The sequence below is a fragment of the Triticum urartu genome, chromosome 4A (genome assembly GCF_056163025.1).
Source record: "Triticum urartu cultivar PI428250 chromosome 4A, HENAU_Tu73, whole genome shotgun sequence".
Lineage (NCBI taxonomy): Eukaryota > Viridiplantae > Streptophyta > Magnoliopsida > Poales > Poaceae > Triticum > Triticum urartu.
In genome coordinates this window covers 195,497,008-195,517,629 of record NC_141876.1, presented here as the reverse complement: position 1 = coordinate 195,517,629, position 20,622 = coordinate 195,497,008, and the positions used below count along the sequence as shown (strand labels likewise).

The window sequence follows — 20,622 nt, the reverse complement described above, 5'->3', positions numbered from 1 at the left end:
CATTGGATGATTTGTGGTAGTCTATTTTGATGATATACTAATTTATAGCAGATCTTTGGAGGAACATGTGGAACATTTACGTGTTGTTTTTATTGCTCTATGTGATGCATGTTTGTTTGGCAACCTTGGGAAGTGCACCTTTTGCACCGACCGAGTATCTTTTCTTGGCTATGCTGTTACTCCACAGGGAATTGAAGTTGATAAAGCCAAGATTGAAGCTATTGAGAGTTCGCCGCAGCCCAAAACGGTCACACAAGTGAGGAGTTTTCTTGGTCTCACTGGATTCTGTAGTTGTTTTGTGAGAGATTTCAGCACCACTGTTGCACCTCTCAATGAGCTTACAAAGAAGGATGTGCCTTTTTTTTGGGGTACCGCACAGGAAGAAGCCTTCATGGTATTGAAAGATAAGTTGACACATGATCCTTTACTCCAACTTCCTGATTTTAATAAGACTTTTGAGCTGGAGACTTGTTCTTTCGTGAAATTATTCACTTGCATGGTGTGCCAAATACTATAGTTCCATATCGTGATACTAAATTTCTTAGCCACTTTTGGAGATGTTTATGGGCTAAGTTGGGGACTAAGCTACTTTTTAGTACTACTTGTCACCCCCAAACTGATGGACAAACTGAAGTAGTCAATAGAACATTGTCTACTATGCTTAGGGCTCTTTTGAAGAATGACAAGAAAATGTGGGAAGAATGCTTGCCTCATATTGAATTTGCTTATAATCTTTCGCTACATTCTACTACTAAGATGTGCCCTTTTGAGATTGTGTATGGTTTTCTACCTTGTGAACCTAGTGATTTGTTTCCTCTTCCATCTTTGGAGAAGCCTAATTTTGATGCTAAACAATGTGCTACATTGATCTTAAAAATGTATGAGTTAACAAAGGAGAACATTGAGCGTATGAATGCTAAATATAAACTTGCTGGAGATAAGGGTAGAAAACATGTTATGTTTGAACCTGGAGATCTTATTTGGTTACATTTGCGTAAGGATAGATTTCCTGATTTGCGCAAATGAAAGCTAATGCCACGTGCTGATTGTCGTTTTAAGGTGTTAGACAAAATAAATGTAATGCATATAAACTTGAGCTGCCTACAGATTTTGGGGTTAGTCCCACTTTTAACATTGCAGATTTGAAGCCTTATTTGGGTGAGGAAGATGAGCTTCCATCGAGGAAGACTTCACTTCAAGAAGGGGAGGATGATGAGGACATCAATACCATTGTTACACCCATATTCCCTGCTTCTATACATACTGGACCAATCACTAGAGCTCGTGCGTGCCAATTGAATTACTAGGTACTTCCGTTTCTGGGTAACAATTCTAATGTTCATGAGAATATGATGCTGCCTAAATTGGATACTTTTGTGTTGATTACTAATGAAGGGCCTAGCATGGATAAGAGGGATGCACACTAGAGCAAGGACAAGCATGGAGATGAAGGCGCGCGTGAAGGGAACCAGAACGATGTTTCTAGTGTAGATTTCAGTACTTTGAAGCCTCCTTGATGACATACAAGGACATGGACGAAATATACAAGATGCCCTTTCATAAATTTCGTCCATAGCTTATAATAGGTGATGTGCCACCTTATTATTGGGCCAGGCCCATGTAATTTCGAAATACTTGAGTATAGGCTATTTTAGAGTCCATATGTGTGGGGAAACAAGAGTTAGGGTTGGTTTCGGAACCCTCCTCAAAGGGTCACGAAATTTTCCCTCTTCCTCCATACATACAACCCTTAGGGCGTTGTTTAGACTTTGGGTTTTGTTTAGGTTAAAAATTCGCCATAGCTGCAACTTCGCGTACTCCGTTTGTGTTCAATGACCAGACCAAGACGTCACAGAACCCCACTTGATCAATAAAGGTTTCCTCTTTTATTCACAATATCCAGATTGCAATTTCAGTTTCTTGCTTGTTCTTCGTTTGCTTGCAGGAAATAGACTCTTGTGGTCAGGTTGATCGTGCTCCAGCGTGGTCAATAACCTCTCGGAGTTGGTTTAGCGATTTCTAAGGCGCAACGTCCTCGCACGTTCGTAGTCAGATCGTCAAAGTCTACTCCACCAGAAACAATAGCCACCATCTCATCGAAAGATGGGACACCTTTGCCTCTATCATTAAACCTAAGCCGCCTGTCGAGAGATGAGTACATCGTGAAAATGTTATTATCATGACAGTTATCTTTGGCTCAGAGGAAAGAATGAAAACAAAATAATACAAATATATGCGTAGTGACAGTGAAGGGTCTGTTTTGTTTTGATAAGTCAACCAGTACATCCCGAGATTTAACAGAGAAAACTTTGAAAGCTAAAGGAAAAAATGAAAGGAGGAGGCTTTATGCAGGGTGGCCATTGTCCTTCCCTCCTGCATGTCTACACCTCTATGATGCTAGCCTGTTGTAATGCCCAATATGCGACTATACTCCATACGTGTCGAGGCACGACTTGGGGTATAAGCGCATATTTGTATGGTCGCAAGAGTGGTTGTATCTTTGCTCATCTCATGTACTGAATAGATAGAATACGAGCTTCGGTATACAATCGCCACCATGTCACACAATAACATCAAGTTATACAATCATTCAAGATGAACACAAAGTCCGTCTACGGACAAAATCAAACGAATAAAGACGACCACCCATGCTTAGTCCCGACCGACCCTATTGGGCACCACTACTAATCATCCGGAAAGGAAACATAGTAACGGCCACGGTCCTCGTCGAACTCCCACTTGAGTTCAGTGGCATCACCTGCATCAATCTCGTCGGTATCTGCAACTGTGTTTGTAGTATCTGGTGAGTCATGAGGACTCAGCAATCTCAAAACCCGCGATAGCAAGACTATTTAAGCTTAAATGTAAGGTGTGGGTATGTGGTGGAGTTGGAGCAAGCACTAAGCAATTGTGGTGGCTAACATACGAGTACAAGAGTAAGATGAGAAAACTACGCAACAGACGCAGAGCTAGAAGTGATCAAGAAGTGATCCTGAACTACTTATGTTCAAACATAACCCCACCGTGTTTTCTTCCCGAACCTCGTCGAAAAGAGACCATCACGGTTGCACATGCAGTTGGTGTATTTTACTTGAGTCTGGTTTCAAGTTCACTACAACCGAATATTAAAAACTCCCATCTGCCACATAACCGCGGTTACGACTCTCAAAAGTTTAAACCCTGCATGGGTGTCCCTAATTAGCCCATGACAAGCTCACGATCCGCGGAGACAACCCTCCATCGTGGGACCCTCCGATCAGACTCAGAATCCTGGTGCACAAGACATTTCGACAATGGTAAAACAAAACCAGCAAGACCTCCCAACGTGCCGACACCCTGATAGTAGCCGCGCGTATCTCGTCTCAGGCCTTGGTGGATAAGCTAAGCGTACAGGTACTAACTTACCCCAAGTTGCCAAGGGGGTAATGATCATCTTGCCTGCAAAGTTCTCAGGGTTGTCGAAAGCTTGCTCCTCGTAAACGTACTCGACAGGTTCCTCATTAACGAACTCGTCTCCTGGCTCTACCCAAAGCAAGAAGACAAGAAACAGAACAACAATCAATCAATGTGCAACGCGCAAGCAACATGATGCAAGACGTGGCATGGGATGCAAGATATAATGTGCAATGCACATGGGTACTCCGAAAGGGGGAAAATGATCAGGGCATCAACATGGCAGACCAAGCTTGCCACTGGATAGGTTGGGAGATTTCAAATGAAATCGATATGAAGATCACCGGAAACGGATGCACGGCTTGCAAATGATGAGCAAAACAAGATACAATGCAATATGTTGAAAACAGTAGCATGGCAACATAGACGCAAAGTTTAAATATGCCACATCACCCAAACATGAAAACACAATACATGGTAGTGAAGTACAGGTAGAAACCCCTTGAACAAGTTTAAACAACATGGCAAAAATGCAAAAGTTAACAGTTTAACAGACTTAGCAGAAATTCATTGATCATGACAGAACAACATCAGATTGCAATGTTTATGCCTAGTAAACTATATGCTATAGGAACATATTACAGTAAACAAGATCATGGCATGATAGTACTAAATGCACTTAATAAAATTCCCTCACTGAACTTGTCCCAAAGATCTACAGAATTGATGATAGCACCAATGCAAACATGGCAAAAGATATGAACAGATCTCAGACTTCGAAGAAATCATGGCATGGCATAAACAAATTCATGATAGCAACTTTGAAAGCTTGTGGCACTCATCACAATGCACTAAATGGCATGAAATAAAATCTAGCATGAAGTAGACATGAAAATGAAGCTATCAATGTGCAAAACAACCTCATAGCATGTTTGGATTTAATCACACACAAATGAAAAAACAGTAAAATGACATGGTCATGAACTTTCTCAAATGCAAAAACTAATGCCAACACTGGATTGGTGGGATTTTTCTACCTCAGCTTGGAATATAATATGTCTAGGTTATTGTAGAAAAATGCACACAAATGCTATAAGAGAAATACTGCCCTAAATGGAAATAGAGAGATTTGGCAATTTCCAACTTTGGCAACGTCCAGAAATGGACTTGGCCGAATTGGAAAGATGCAATACGCCAGAAATGGAATATACGCTTGGAATAAAATAAAAGAAAAAGGAGAAAGAGGAGAGGAGCTGATAGGTAGGCCCTGGGGGTTAGTGGCTATGACAGGTGGGGTCAGCCTGTCAGTGCCCCAAGCAAATATGGGAGGTTTGATAAACAAGTGGTAGGTAGTGCGACATAGCGATAGAATGAACAACTAGCAAGCAAAGATAGAAGTGATATCGGGGGTAATGATCATCTTGCCTGCAAAGTTCTCAGGGTTGTCGAAAGCTTGCTCCTCGTAAACGTACTCGACAGGTTCCTCATTAACGAACTCGTCTCCTGGCTCTACCCAAAGCAAGAAGACAAGAAACAGAACAACAATCAATCAATGTGCAATGCGCAAGCAACATGATGCAAGACGTGGCATGGGATGCAAGATATGATGTGCAATGCACATGGGTACTCCGAAAGGGGGAAAATGATCAGGGCATCAACATGGCAGACCAAGCTTGCCACTGGATTGGTTGGGAGATTTCAAATGAAATCGATATGAAGATCACCGGAAACGGATGCACGGCTTGCAAATGATGAGCAAAACAAGATACAATGCAATATGTTGAAAACAGTAGCATGGCAACATAGACGCAAAGTTTAAATATGCCACATCACCCAAACATGAAAACACAATACATGGTAGTGAAGTACAGGTAGAAACCCCTAGAACAAGTTTAAACAACATGGCAAAAATGCAAAAGTTAACAGTTTCACAGACTTAGCATAAATTCATTGATCATGACAGAACAACATCAGATTGCAATGTTTATGCCTAGTAAACTATATGCTATAGGAACATATTACAGTAAACAAGATCATGGCATGATAGTACTAAATGCACTTAATAAAACTCCCTCACTGAACTTGTCCCAAAGATCTACAGAATTGATGATAGCACCAATGCAAACATGGCAAAATATATGAACAGATCTCAGACTTCGAAGAAATCATGGCATGGCATAAACAGATTCATGATAGCAACTTTGCAAGCTTGTGGCACTCATCACAATGCACTAAATGGCATGAAATAAAATCTAGCATGAAGTAGACATGAAAATGAAGCTATCAATGTGCAAAACAACCTCATAGCATGTTTGGATTTAATCACACACAAATGACAAAACAGTAAAATGACATGGTCATGAACTTTCTCAAATGCAAAAACTAATGCCACCACTGGATTGGTGGGATTTTTCTACCCCAGCTTGGAATATAATATGTCTAGGTTATTGTAGAAAAATGCACACAAATGCTATAAGAGGAATATTGCCCTAAATGGAAATAGAGAGATTTGGAAATTTCCAACTTTGGCAACGTCCCGAAATGGACTTGGCCGAATTGGAAAGATGCAATACGCCAGAAATGGAATATACACTTGGAATAAAATAAAAGAAAAGGGAGAAACAGGAGAGGAGATGATAGGTAGGCCCTGGGGGTTAGCGGCTATGACAGGTGGGGTCAGCCTGTCAGTGCCCCAAGCAAATATGGGAGGTTTGATAAACAAGTGGTAGGTAGTGCGACATAGCGATAGAATGAACAACTAGCAAGCAAAGATAGAAGTGATATCGGGGGTAATGATCATCTTGCCTGCAAAGTTCTCAGGGTTGTCGAAAGCTTGCTCCTCGTAAACGTACTCGACAGGTTCCTCATTAACGAACTCGTCTCCCGGCTCTACCCAAAGCAAGAAGACAAGAAACAGAACAACAATCAATCAATGTGCAACGCGCAAGCAACATGATGCAAGACGTGGCATGGGATGCAAGATATGATGTGCAATGCACATGGGTACTCCCAAAGGGGGAAAATGATCAGGGCATCAACATGGCAGACCAAGCTTGCCACTGGATAGGTTGGGAGATTTCAAATGAAATCGATATGAAGATCACCGGAAACGGATGCACGGCTTGCAAATGATGAGCAAAACAAGATACAATGCAATATGTTGAAAACAGTAGCATGGCAACTTAGACGCAAAGTTTAAATATGCCACATCACCCAAACATGAAAACACAATACATGGTAGTGAAGTACAGGTAGAAACCCCTAGAACAAGTTTAAACAACATGGCAAAAATGCAAAAGTTAACAGTTTAACAGACTTGGCAAAAATTCATTTATCATGACAAAACAACATCAGATTGCAATGTTTATGCCTAGTAAACTATATGCTATAGGAACATATTACAGTAAACAAGATCATGGCATGATAGTACTAAATGCACTTAATAAAACTCCCTCACTGAACTTGTCCCAAAGATCTACAGAATTGATGATAGCACCAATGCAAACATGGCAAAAGATATGAACAGATCTCAGACTTCGAAGAAATCATGGCATGGCATAAACAGATTCATGATAGCAACTTTACAAGCTTGTGGCACTCTTCACAATGCACTACATGGCATGAAATAAAATCTAGCATGAAGTAGACATGAAAATGAAGCTATCAATGTGCAAAACAACCTCATAGCATGTTTGGATTTAATCACACACAAATGACAAAACAGTAAAATGACATGGTCATGAACTTTCTCAAATGCAAAAACTAATGCCACCACTGGATTGGTGGGATTTTTCTACCCCAGCTTGGAATATAATATGTCTAGGTTATTGTAGAAAAATGCACACAAATGCTATAAGAGAAATACTGCCCTAAATGGAAATAGAGAGATTTGGCAATTTCCAACTTTGGCAACGTCCAGAAATGGACTTGGCCGAATTGGAAAGAGGCAATACGCCAGAAATGGCTCTAGCATGAAGTAGACATGAAAATGAAGCTATCAATGTGCAAAACAACCTCATAGCATGTTTGGATTTAATCACACACAAATGACAAAACAGTAAAATGACATGGTCATGAACTTTCTCAAATGCAAAAACTAATGCCACCACTGGATTGGTGGGATTTTTCTACCCCAGCTTGGAATATAATATGTCTAGGTTATTGTAGAAAAATGCACACAAATGCTATAAGAGAAATACTGCCCTAAATGGAAATAGAGAGATTTGGCAATTTCCAACTTTGGCAACGTCCAGAAATGGACTTGGCCGAATTGGAAAGAGGCAATACGCCAGAAATGGAATATACGCTTGGAATAAAATAAAAGAAAAGAGAGAAAGTAGGCCAGGGGTTTAGCGGCTATGACAGGTGGGGTCCGCCTATCAGTGCCCCAAGCAAATAAGGGAAAAGGGGGGTTTAATACTGCACCCGCGGGGATTCGAACCTGGGCCCCCTAGGTGGAAATGGCTCGGCGCGACCAGCTGGGCTGGCTCGGGGTTCTGGTTAGGAAGGGGGTTCGGCTCCTCTTGAGCTGAACCAAGGCCATGGCTTCTTCTTCTCGAAGACAGAAGAAAGTCACGACGACGCCGGCGGCAGCAATGGTGACGGCATGGCCTGAGTGGTGGTGGCGGGCCTGCGGTTTCGGCAGGGTGTGTAAGCGGCGCAGCTGCGAGAGTGTGGCACACGGCATGCCGGGGCGCTCGCTCTCGACCCAGGGCATGCCACGACTTGGCAATCATGGACAGCAAGGTACGGTGAGGACGCAGCTGAGCTGGGCTTGCTGTGGAGGAGGCGCAAGGCCAGAGGGTAGACTACGGCTCTGCCAGAGGTCTCGGGTGCGCGGGAAGCAGTGGAACAGCAACTACCCTACCAAATTCAGACTACGCCGAACATCAAGAACACGAGGATGGTACGGATCTAGTGGTGACTCCGGTGATCTAAATGCGGCAGGAAGAGGAAGTGGGAGGTAGGTATACCTAGCTCACCCTAGGACGCGAAGACGTCGACGGAGACGAGCCAACGATGACGCCGTTGATCTCTGAACTTAGGTGCGGCTTCTGACCGCGAAGCAGGGGAGGAAGAGGACGACGGGGTGGTAGCCAGATTTGGCGTTCCTTGGGCGCGGCTCGACGTCAGAATGGACTCGGGGAGGCGATGCTGTGCTCGGGATCGACGGAGGGGAGGCCGGCGACGCTAATATTGCGACGAGGAGCTCTTGCTCGGGCCGGCCATGGCGACTGGGAGCAGCGAACGGGTGCGAGAGGGGGTCTGGTGGAGAGGCGGCGGCGCCAAGGGAAGTGAGGGGAAGAGGGAGAAACCCTAGGGAGTCGTGGGGTGGCTTTATAGGGGGTGAGGGCACGGCTGGCTCGCCACCGTGGCCATGAGCTCGTGCCCCTGATCTTTTACCGTGAGAGCGAGAGGGGACCAAGGAGGACGAAGGAGTGGGGGGAGGAGTCGCTGGCAAGCGGGTCCCTCTCAGGCATCCACGTAGGTTTTCACCACGAGAGAGAGCGCGGGCTGCGCTAGTGGGCTGCTGCTGCGCCTGGCAGGCTGCGGTTGGTTCGCTGGGCCACTTTGGTGGGCTGAGGCGGCTGGCACGCAGGAAGGCCGAGGCCCAGGTGGGTGTTGTTTCTGCTGGGCTACAACCCTTTCCTTTTTACAATTTCTTCAGACAGAAAAAACAAATGGAAAAGGCCAGGGGCCAGGGACATAGAAGAGGCATTTGGCAGATATAAAAATGTCCCCAAGCTCCGGGAATATTGCACCATTTTACAAAATTGCTTTGGATATTTTTAGAGGAAGAAAAATAAAACAAGTTTGAATATAATTCAAATTTGAGGCATTTTTTAACCTAACCAAAACAATTTAGATGGAGCTGAAATTTGGCAGAGAGGTTTAAGACATGGTGCTAGAAATTTGGGGGAAAGATGAACATTAATGGAGAAGGGAAAAATGGCACTTGCAGAAATGGAAGAAACGGAAGGAAGGAGGAGTGATGGTGGAAGAACCACAGATGGAGCATGCAACAATACAACATGCATTAATATCACAATGCACATGATGATTATGAGAATGCAAACAGACACAAGCACAAATGCAATATGACAAGGAAGCATGGCAATTCAATGAGTAGAACAACATAATAAAACAAGATGAGCTCAAAAGATGGAACCCCAAATGGAATTGGATGAAGACCAAAGTGGATATATAGCCAAATTGGGAAAAGATACATATGGGGTGTTACAACTCTCCTCCACTACAAGAGGATCTTGTTTCGAGATCTAGGTCTAGAAGAACTCCGGATATTCGGAACGGAGTTGATCCTCGCGCTCCCAAGTAGCTTCTCGGTCGGAATGGTGAGACCACTTAAATTTGAGGAATTTGATCAACTTGTTGCGAGTTTTGCGCTCGGTTTCTTCAAGAATGGCAACAGGATGCTCATGATAAGACAAGTCTTCTTGGAGGTCAATCTCTTAGAAGTTCATAGTGCGCTCGGGCGTCTTGAAGCACTTGCGAAGCTGTGACATGTGAAACACATCGTGCACATTTGAGAAGTTGGAAGGGAGCTCAAGTTGCTAGGTGAGGTTGCCTCTTTTGCCAATGATCTTGAAAGGACCCACGTTTCTTGGGGCAAGCTTCCCATTGATACCAAAGCGTCGAGTGCCTTTCATTGGAGAGACGCGGAGATAGACATGGTCTCCGATCTGAAAAGCCAAGCCACGATGCTTGCTATCATAGTAACTCTTTTTGCGCGATTGCGCAGCTTTGAGATTTTCACGGATGACTTTACACATTTCTTCAGCTTCCGTGATCAAGTCATTGCCAAGAAGTTGGCGTTCACCAGTCTCGGACCAGTTGAGAGGAGTACGTCACTTTCTGCCATATAGAATTTCAAATGGGGCCTTGCCCGAACTTGCTTAGTAGCTGTTGTTGTAGGAGAACTTGGCATATGGGAGGCAATCTTCCCACTTCATACTGAAAGAGATGACACAAGCTCTGAGCATGTCTTCTAGGATTTGATTGACTCTCTCTACCCGGCCACTTGTTTGAGGATGAAAAGCCGTGCTGAAACGAATGTTGGTGCCCATGGCCTTCTGGAAAGAGTCCCAGAACTTGGAAGTGAAAATGCTTCCACAATCTGAAGAGATCCGTTGAGGAATCCCGTGCAACGAGACAATTCTAGAGGTGTATAGCTCTGCCAACTGAGCTACCATGATAGATCCTTTGATTGGAAGGAAATGAGCCACTTTTGTAAGCTTGTCGATGACAACGAAGATAGCATCATTCCCACACTTGGACTTGGGAAAGCCAGTGACAAAGTCCATTTTGATATGACCAAACTTCCATTCTATAATAGCAAGAGGTTGGTGGAGACTAGATGGTCGTTGATGTTCTACTTTTACCCTTCGATAGACATCACATTCATTTACGAATTGAGCAATCTCTCGCTTCATGCGAGTCCACCAATATGACTTCTTGAAGTCATGGTACATCTTCGAACTGTATAGATGGATGGAAAGAAGATAATTGTATGCTTCATTCATTATGACCTTCCTGAGATCACCTTTTGGAACCACCATCCGGTCCTCGAAGAATAAGGTGTCCTTGTCATCAATGCGATAGCACTTGTATTTGGAAAGGCCCTTGGCAATACCATGTTTCGCCTTCTTCAGCATGGTATCAAGGAGTTGTGCCTCACAAATTTGGTCTTCCAAAGTTGGAGTGACTTGAAGGTTGGCAATAAAACCTTGAGGAACAATTTGGATGTTGAGCTTGCGGAAAGCTTCACAAAGATCAGGTTGGAATGGCTTGAGAATTTAAGCTGTTGCAATAAGCCTTTCTGCTCAACGCATCTGCAATCACATTGACCTTGCCTGGAGTGTACTCAATGCTTGGACTGTACTCTTGAATCATTTTGACCCAACGAGTTTGCCGGAGGTTGAGGTTGAGTTGAGTGAAGATATATATTTGATGCTCTTGTGATCGGTGAAAATGTCCACTTGCCTTCCCAACAAGAGATGCCTCCATGTTATTAATCCATGGACAAATGCCGCCAACTCAAGATCGTGAGTGGGGTAGTTCCTTTCATTTGGCTTCAACTAACGAGAAGTATAGGCCACAACTTTCTTCTCTTGCATTAACACAGCACCGAGACCTTGCAATGAGGCATCACAGAAAACTTCGAAGGGTTTGGACTCATCAGGAGGAGTTAGGACAGGAGCTGTGATGAGTTTCTCTTTGAGAGTGTTGAAGGAAACGTCACACTCATGAGTCCAGGAATACTTGACATGCTTCTGGAGGAGGTTGGAAAGAGGCTTAGCAATCTTTGAAAAGTTCTCAACAAATCTTCGGCAATAGCTTGCAAGCCCAAGGAAACTGCGGAGCTACTTGACATTTTGAGGAGGCTCCCAATTGATAATTGCAGAAACCTTCTCTGAATTAACAGAAATGACCTTGGCGGAGATGATGTGACTAAGGTAAAGAACTTCATCATGCCAAAACTCACATTTAGATAACTTTGCATTGAACTGATACTCTTTGAGCTTGTTGAGCACCAATCACAAATGCTAGGCATGGTCCTTTTTATTCTAGGATATCATCGAGATACACCAGGACGAATTCATTGGTGTAGGGGTTGAAGATGAAGTTCATCATGCGAAAGAATGTTGGAGGGGCATTTGCAAGCCCGAAAGACATGACAGTATATTCATAAGAACCAAAGCTTGTTCTGAATGCTGTCTTTGGGATATCTTCCTCACGAATGCGAATCTGGTGATAACCCATACGAAGGTCAAGCTTGGAAAACACCTTTACACCTTTGAGTTACTCAAATAACTCATTGATGTTGGGAAGTGGGTACTTATTCTTGATTGTCTTCTTGTTTAATGGGCGGGAATCGACGCAAAGTTGGTCCGTGCCATCCTTCTTTTGGAAAAAAAGAACACCACAACCCCACGGAGATGAACTTGGTCTGATCAGACCCAGATGCCGTTGTTCATCGTGTTGTTTATTCAATTCTTTCACCTCTTTTGGCCCAAGCTTGTAGGAGCGCTTGCAAACGGGTTATGTATCGGACTTAAGATCAATAACAAACTCGACTGGCCGGTGAGGAGGCACACCCGAAAGCTCTTTAGGAAAGACATCTTGATACTCACAAACAACTGGGATATGAGAAATAGCGTCTAACTTGCCTTTCTCATTGAGAGAGAACAACTGAATGGTTTCATCACGAGCGGCAAAGATGATCACATCATGAGAAGGATGCGTCAATTTAATCTCCTTGGCAGCACAATCAAGAAAGGCCTTGTGCTTAGAAAGCCAATCCATGCCGAGAATGAGATCAATATCAGAGTCACCAGGAACAAATGGGGAAGCCAGGAATTTATAATTGCCCATCTTGATGGTAACATCAGGAATCATCATGGTAGCCCTCATAGTCAAGCCTGGAGAAACAACTCCCATAGTTTTTTCAACATCTCCGAAATGAAATCATGCTTAGCAACAAATGGTCTTGACATGAAACAATGCGATGCACCAGAATCGAATAAAACTTCTGCAGGAATAGAGTTAACTGAAAGGTTACCCATGGTCACTTCTGAAGAATACTTTGCTTGAGCTGAATTGATCATGTTCACCCTTGCAGACTTGGGATTGTGCTTGACGACTGCATTGCTTGATGGCCTGACTGTAGGAGGAGGCGAAAGGCGCTTCTAGGTGCACTTGTTTGAGTAATGCCCTTTCAAACCACACCTGTGACAAGTGACCTCTGAAAGCAGACGGAAAGGTGGAGGAGGAGGACCACCTGCTCTCGGAGCCTCAGACTGGGACTTGTTCTGATAGCCTGGGTTGGGTGGGTGGGAAGATCCACGACCACCTGAGTTCTTCTGCTTGTAGGGCTGACAAAACGGAGGAGGTGGAGGAAGCCAGAACTTCTGTTGCTTAGCTTCCACTTGAGAGGAAGAAGAAGACTGGACTGCATCCCTGATTCTCTTCTTTGAAGCCTCACACTTGAGCTGAGCATCTTCTTGCTTGAGGGCCATGTTATAGAACTAATCGAACTGAGTAGACTCCACAAGAACGAGAGCTAACTGCAGATCCTCTCTGAGGCCACCCCTGAAGTGATAGATCATGCTCTTTTCATCAGGAACGTCTTGCCTTGCGAAGCGAGCAAGATTCTGAAACTTGACATTGTATTGATACACATACATGCTTCCTTGCTTGACATTGTGGAATTCCTCACGCTTTCTCTCGACAACACTTGTTGCATTGTGATGAGCTCGAAAGTCCTAGTAGAAGTCAGTCCAGGTAATCACCTAACCCCCTCTGGAATCTTTGTACTGCTGATACCAATCAGCTGCTTGGTCCTTGAGCTGAAAATAAGCGAACTTTTCATAGTCCTTAGGCCTGACATTGCTGCATTCAAAATTCTTATTGATGTCCATGAGCCAATCATCAGCATCCATGGCCTCGGCACAAGTGTTGAAAGACTTTGGCTAATTTGTAAGAAACTGGTTGAGGGTAGAAAATTGAGGCTGATTGTTGAATTGCCCTTGACCTTGATTTCCTTGGTTGCTCTCTTGTAAGAGCTGCAAAAGCATCTGGGTATTGGCATTGGTGGCCGCCATCATAGCTTGCCATGCCTCCAGAGGCGAAGGAGGTGGCGGAGGGTTGGACTGCTCTCCATCGGTATGTTGCGGATTCAGGCGTGTTGGGGGAGCCATCCTGAAGAGGTGACATTCGTTAGAACCACCGTAGAAAAATAGACAAGTTGAATCAATGGATAGAAATTTGCACCATATAGTCTACACAATAAGCATCCGAACATAGATTGAACGAATGAACTCCAAAGTTAACATTACATGACCATTAAGGTGACAAGCCACTTAGACAAAGGTTGATGAACGAAACAACAAGGTACGACTGGAAAAAATAAATGGTAAGGATCCCCCAATCCCATACCAATTATCTGTCGGAAGAATAACTAAGAGCTACTAGAATTCCCACCTATTAACTCCCAAAAATTTCTGGTTACGCAATCTAGTGTTGGGGGTACAGGGAGGCACAATATATATCACACAACTAACAAGCCCTATGCTCCACTGTATCCATCCATCAACACATAACCAAGAAAACTCCGGAAATCATGTACCTCGACCTTCGAAAAGCATCTGTTATACTAGCTGTGGCAATACTCCCGAACTCCCTCCCCAGTACTGGGTGGCGTCGAGGTTATCTCACTAGTAACTGCATAAAAGAGATCTTCGATGTCGGCGAGCTCAGTTATACCAAAACTGCAATGATAAAATTGTGACGACAACACCTCGAACTCAACTCCCCGGGACACTGCCACAACCCCGAAATGTCAGGAGGCACCAAGAACAATGTTCTCGTCACAACAATATCAGAACGATCCCAAGATACCCACGTGATCCTAAATTTTTTTAGTGAAAATTAGGAGAGAGAAATCAAAACATCTATGTCATGAGTCCTTACCAGAGCGACGAAGGGGGTTGAGGAGTAAAAAGAATCCTACTCTCCGATATATATATTCCTAAGACTCAAAATAGTTTTGTTCTAGACTCAACAACGTCAGCGGTTCGATCAAGCAGGGGGCTCCTAAGTCGGGATGGCTCTAATTACCAACTTGTAACGCCCAATATGCGACTATACTTCATACGTGTCGAGCACGACTTGGGGTATAAGCGCATATTGGTATAGTCGCAAGAGTGGTTGTATCTTTGCTCATCTCATGTACTGAATAGATAGAATACGAGCTTTGGCTTACAACCGCCACAATGTCACACAATAACATCAATTTATACAATCATTCAAGATGAACACAAAGTCCGGCTATGGACGAAATCAAACGAATAAAGACAACCACCCATGCTATGTCCCGACCAACCCTACTGGGCACCACTACTGATCATCCGAAAAGGAAACATAGTAACGGCCACGGTCCTCGTTGAACTCCCACTTGAGTTCAGTCACATCACCTACATCAATCTTATCGGTACCTGCAACTGTGTTTGTAGTATCTGGTGAGTCACGAGGACTCAGCAATCTCAAAACCCGCGATAGCAAGACTATTTAAGCTTAAAGGTAAGGTGTTGGTATGTGGAGGACTTGCAGCAAGCACTAAGCAATTATGGTGGCTAACATACGAGTACAAGAGTAAGATGAGAAAACTATGCAACAGACGCAGAGCTAGAAGTGATCAAGAAGTGATCTTGAACTACTTACGTTCAAACATACACTGTGTTCTCTTCCCGAACCTCATCAAAAAGATACCAACACGGTTACACACACGGTTGGTGTATCTTAATTGAGTATGGTTTCAAGTTCACTACAACCGGATATTAAAAACTCCCATCTGCCACATAACCCCGGGCACAGCTCTCGAAAGTTTAAACCCTGCATGGGTGTCGCAACTTAGCCCATGACAAGCTCACGATCCGCGGAGACAATCCTCCATCGTGGGACCCTCCGATCAGACTCGGAATCCCGATGCACAAGACATTTCGACAATGGTAAAAAAACAGCAAGACCTCCCGACGTGCCGACACCCTGCTAGTAGTCGTGTATATCTCCTCTCAGGCCATGACGGATAAGCTAAGCGTACAGGTACCAACATACCCCAAGTTGCCAAGTGGTGGTCCCGGACGGTGCTCTAGTTTGGACCAACACTCATGAGGAGCACTGGCCCGGGTTGTCGATTAAGAATCCACGGGTTAATTACTCCCTATGAAAATTTTAGTTGTTATTAGGCAAACGGTAAAACCAATGTTGGGCCTTGCTGGAAGAGTTTTATTCAAAGCAAACTGTCAAGAGGGGCCCATAAACCCTCACCGTGTTAGAGACGCAAAATTGAAGGAACATAACACCGGTATCATGGAAACTAAGGCAGCAAGAGTGGAACAAAACACCGAGTAAAAGGCCAAGCCTTCCACCCTTTACCAAGTATATATATGCATTAATTAAATAAGAGATATTTTGATATCCCAAGATATCCATGTTCCAACATGGAACAACCTGCACTACACCTGCAACTAGCAACGCTATAAGAGGGGCTGAGCAAAAGCGGTAACATAGCCAAACAACGGTTTTCTAGTAAGGTGGGTCAGAGGCTTCACATGGAAATATGGGAGGCTTGATAAACAAATGGTAGGTAGCGCGACATAGCGATAGAACAAACAACTAGCAAGCAAAGATAGAAGTGATATCGTGGGTAATGATCATCTTGCCTGTAAAGTTCTCAGGATTGTCGAAAGCTTTCTCCTCATAAACATACTCGACAGGTTCCTCGTTCACGAACTCGTCTCCCGGCTCTACCCAAAGCCAGAACACAAGCAACAGAACAACAATCAATCACGTTGCAATGCACAAGCAACATGATGCAAGACATGGCATGGGATGCAAGATATGATGTGCAATGCATATGGGTGCTCCGGAAGGGGAAAAATGATCATGGCATCAACTTGGCAAACCAAGCATGCCAATGGATAGGTTGTGAGATTTCGAATGAAATCGATATGAAGATCACCGGAAATGGATGCATGGCTTGCAAATGACGAGCAAAACAAGATACAATGCAATATGTTGAAAACAGTAGCATGTCAACTTAGATGCAATGTTTAAATATGCCACAACACCCAAATATGAAAACACAATACATGGCAGTGAAGTACAGGTGAAGCTCTACAAATCATAAACACTGAGCTACAGCTAGAAACCCCTAGAACAAGTCTAAAACAGCATGGCAAAAATGCAAAAGTTAACGGTTTGACAGACTTAGTAGAAATTCATTGATCATGACAGAACAACATTAGGTTGCAATGTTGATGCCTAGTAAACTATATGCTATAGGAACATATTAAAGTACACAAGATCATGGCATGATAGTACTAAATGCACTTAGTAAAAAAACCTTATTGAACGTGTCCCAAAGATCTACATAATTGATGATAGCACCAATGCAAACATGGCAAAAGATATAAATAGATCTCAGACTTAGAAGAAATCATGGCATGGCATAAACAGATTCATGATAGCAACTTTGCAAGCTTGTGGCACTCATCACAATGCACTAAATGGCATGAAATAAAATCTAGCATGAAGTAGACATGAAAATGAAGCTATCCATGTGCAGAACAACCTCATAGCATGTTTGGATTTAATCACACAAAAATAACAAAATAGTAACATGATGTAAAATGACATTGTCATGAACTTGCTCAAATGCAAAACCTAATGCCACCGCTGGATTGGTGGGATTTTTCTATCCCGAAAACATATATAATATGTCTAGGTTACTTTAGAAAAATGCTCACAAATGCTATAAGAGAAATACCGCCCTAAATGGAAATAGACAGATTTGGCAATTTCCAACTTTGGAAACGTCCAGAAATGGACTTGCCCAAATTGGAAAGATGCTATATGCCAGAAATGGAATATACGCTGGGAATAAAATAAAAGAAAAAGGAGAGGGGATGACAGGTAGGCCCAGGGGGTCAGCGCCTATGATGGGTGGGGTCAGCCTGTCACTGCCCCAAGCAAATAAGGGGAAAAGGGGGGGTTGATAGTGCGCCCGCGGGGATTCGAACCCGTGCCGCCAGGGTGGAAATGGCTCGGCGCAGACCAGGTGGGCTGGCTCGGGGTTCTGGTTAGGAAGGGGGTTCGGCTCCTCTTGAGCTAAACCTAGGCCATGGCTTCTTCTTCTCGAAGACAGAAGAAAGCCACGACGATGTCGGTGGAAGCAGCGGTAACGGCGGGGCCTGAGTGGCGGTGGCGGGCATGCGGGTTCGGCAGGGTGTGTAAGCAGCGCAGCTGCGGGAGTGTGGCGCAAGGCATGCTGGGGCGCTCGTGCTCAAGCTCGCGCTCGACCCGGGGCACGGCACGACTTGGCGATTGTTGACAGCAAGGTACGGCGAGGAGGCAGCTGAGCTGGGCTAGCTGCAGATGAGGCGCAAGGCTAGAAGGTCGGCTTCGGCTCTGCCAGAGGTCTCGGGTGTGCGGGGAGCAAAGGAACAGCAACTACCCAAACAAATTCAGACTACGCCAGAGCATCAAGAACACGGGGATGGCATGGATCTAGTGGTGACTCTGGTGATCTATACGCGGCAGGAAGAGGAAGGGGGAGCTAGGTATCCCTAGCTCACCCTAGGACACAAAGACGTCGATGGAGACGACCCGGCGACGACGTCGTTGATCTCTGAACTTAGGCGCGGCTTCTGACCGTGAAGTAGGGGAGGAGAGGACGACGGGGAGGTAGTCGAACTTGGCATTCCTTGGGCGCGGCTAGACGTCAGAACGGACTCGGGGAGGCTGGCGACACTCCTACGGTGATGAGGAGCTGTTGCTCGGGACGGCCATGGCGGCTGGGTGAAGTGATAGGGTGCGAGAGGGGGTCTGGTGGAGAGGAAGGGGCGCGGAGGGAAGTGAGGGGAGAGGGAGAAACCGTAGGGAGCCGCGGCGTGGCTTTATAGGGGGCGTGGGCGCAGCTGGCTCGCCACCGTGGCCATGAGCTTGTGCCCCTGATCTTTTACCATGAGAGCGAGAGGGGACCAAGGAGAACGAAGGAGAGGGGGAAGGAGTCGCTGGCAAGCGGGTCCGTCTCAGGCATCCACATAGGTTTTCACCACGGGAGAGAGCGCGGGCTGCGTTGGTGGGCTGCTGCTGCACCTGGCGGGCTACGGGAGGCTGGCCGGGTCACGCTGGTGAGCTGAGGCGGCTGGCACGCAGGGAGGCCGAGGCCCAGGTGGGTGCTGCTGCTGCTGGGCTACATCCATTTCCTTTTTGCAATTTCTTCAGACAGAAAAAAGAAATGGAAAAGGCTAGGGGCCAGGGACATAGAAGAGGCATTTGGCAGATATAAAAATATCCCCAAGCTCCTGGAATATTGCACCATTTTACAAAACTTCTTTGGATATTTTTAGAGGAAGAAAAATAAAACAAGTTTGAATATAATTCAAACTTGAGGCATTTTTTGAACCTCACCAAAAAAAATTAGATGGAGCTGAAATTTCGCAGAGCGGTCTAAGACATTGTGCTAGAAATTTGGGGGAAAGATGAACATTAATGGAGAAGGGGAAAATGGCACTTGCAAAAATGGAAGAAAGGGAATGAAGGAGGAGTGATGGTGCAAGAACCACACATGGAGCATGCAACAATACAACATGCATTAATATGACAATGCACATGATGATTATGAGAATGCATACAGACACAAGCACAAATGCAATATGGCAAGGAAGCATGGCAATGCAATGAGTAAAACAACATAATAAAACAAGATGAGCCCAAAAGATGAAACCCCAAATGGAATTGGATAAAGACCAAAGTGGATATATAGCCAAATTGGGAAAAATTACATTTGGTGTGTTACACCTATCCTCGTCTACAATGAGGTTGTGATGTGCCACCTGCTACCCCACATGTTCTATGCTTGATGCATTCGAGGAGCGGATCCTTTGAAGAGGTTGTAGCTACAGAGCAATGGTTGAACCCAGTCATCATGGTGCTCCTGTTGGGCCTTTAATAATGCCATGTAGGTGAGTAAGTCGCCGGGCGGGTGCCGCCTGGTTAAGCCAAATGGCGTACCTAGAAGTTTTTATGCTCCTCGGTCCCCCATCAAATTTTTAGCGTGAAGTTATGCACTCTAGGTACATAATCCTCGACCAGAGGGGGAGAAGCGAGGAGCGTTAATCCCTATTTAGGGTTAGCGTTTGATTGTCCGGAGATGGGAGGGATACCTTGGTTGCACTTTGAACAGCAAGGTGTACTTTTCCCGAATAAAATAAGAGTTGCCTCCTCGGCAGCCTGAACCTCAGATGTGAAAGCCGCGGTTTTCTCCTCTATTCGGAGGGAGTGCTCGGTGTGAACATTGACTATAATAACACCGTTCGGTCCCGATATCTTCAGCTTGAGATATGCATAGTGCAGGACCGCATTGAAGTGAATACGGTTCGCCCGAGCAGTGCATGGTAGCCACTGCGGAAGGGAACAATGTCAAAGATTAAATCTTCGCTTCTGATGTTCTCGGGAGATCCGGAGACTGCTTCCAATGTGATCGTTCCCGTGCGGCGCACTTCAACACGGGGTATGACACCCTTAAAAGTGGTACTGTTGGGCTTGATCGTTGATGGATCGACGCACATTTTCCTGATCGTATCAGCATAGATTAGGTTAAGGTTGTTGCCTCCGTCCAAAAGGACGCGTGTTAAGTGGAACCCA

The 20,622-nt window shown here is 44.8% G+C and overlaps 1 long non-coding RNA gene across 1 annotated transcript; it reads right to left on the bottom strand.

Annotated features, from left to right (window-relative positions):
* Positions 1–1,222: 1,222 nt before the first annotated feature.
* On the bottom strand, positions 1,223–8,769 carry LOC147975357 (uncharacterized). The gene is made up of 5 exons (XR_015600706.1): positions 8,367–8,769; positions 6,199–6,282; positions 4,819–4,902; positions 3,439–3,522; positions 1,223–2,785 (listed from the first exon to the last, which is right to left on the bottom strand). It is a non-coding gene; the product is annotated as an uncharacterized LOC147975357 (long non-coding RNA).
* Between the last annotated feature and the right edge of the window lie 11,853 nt (positions 8,770–20,622).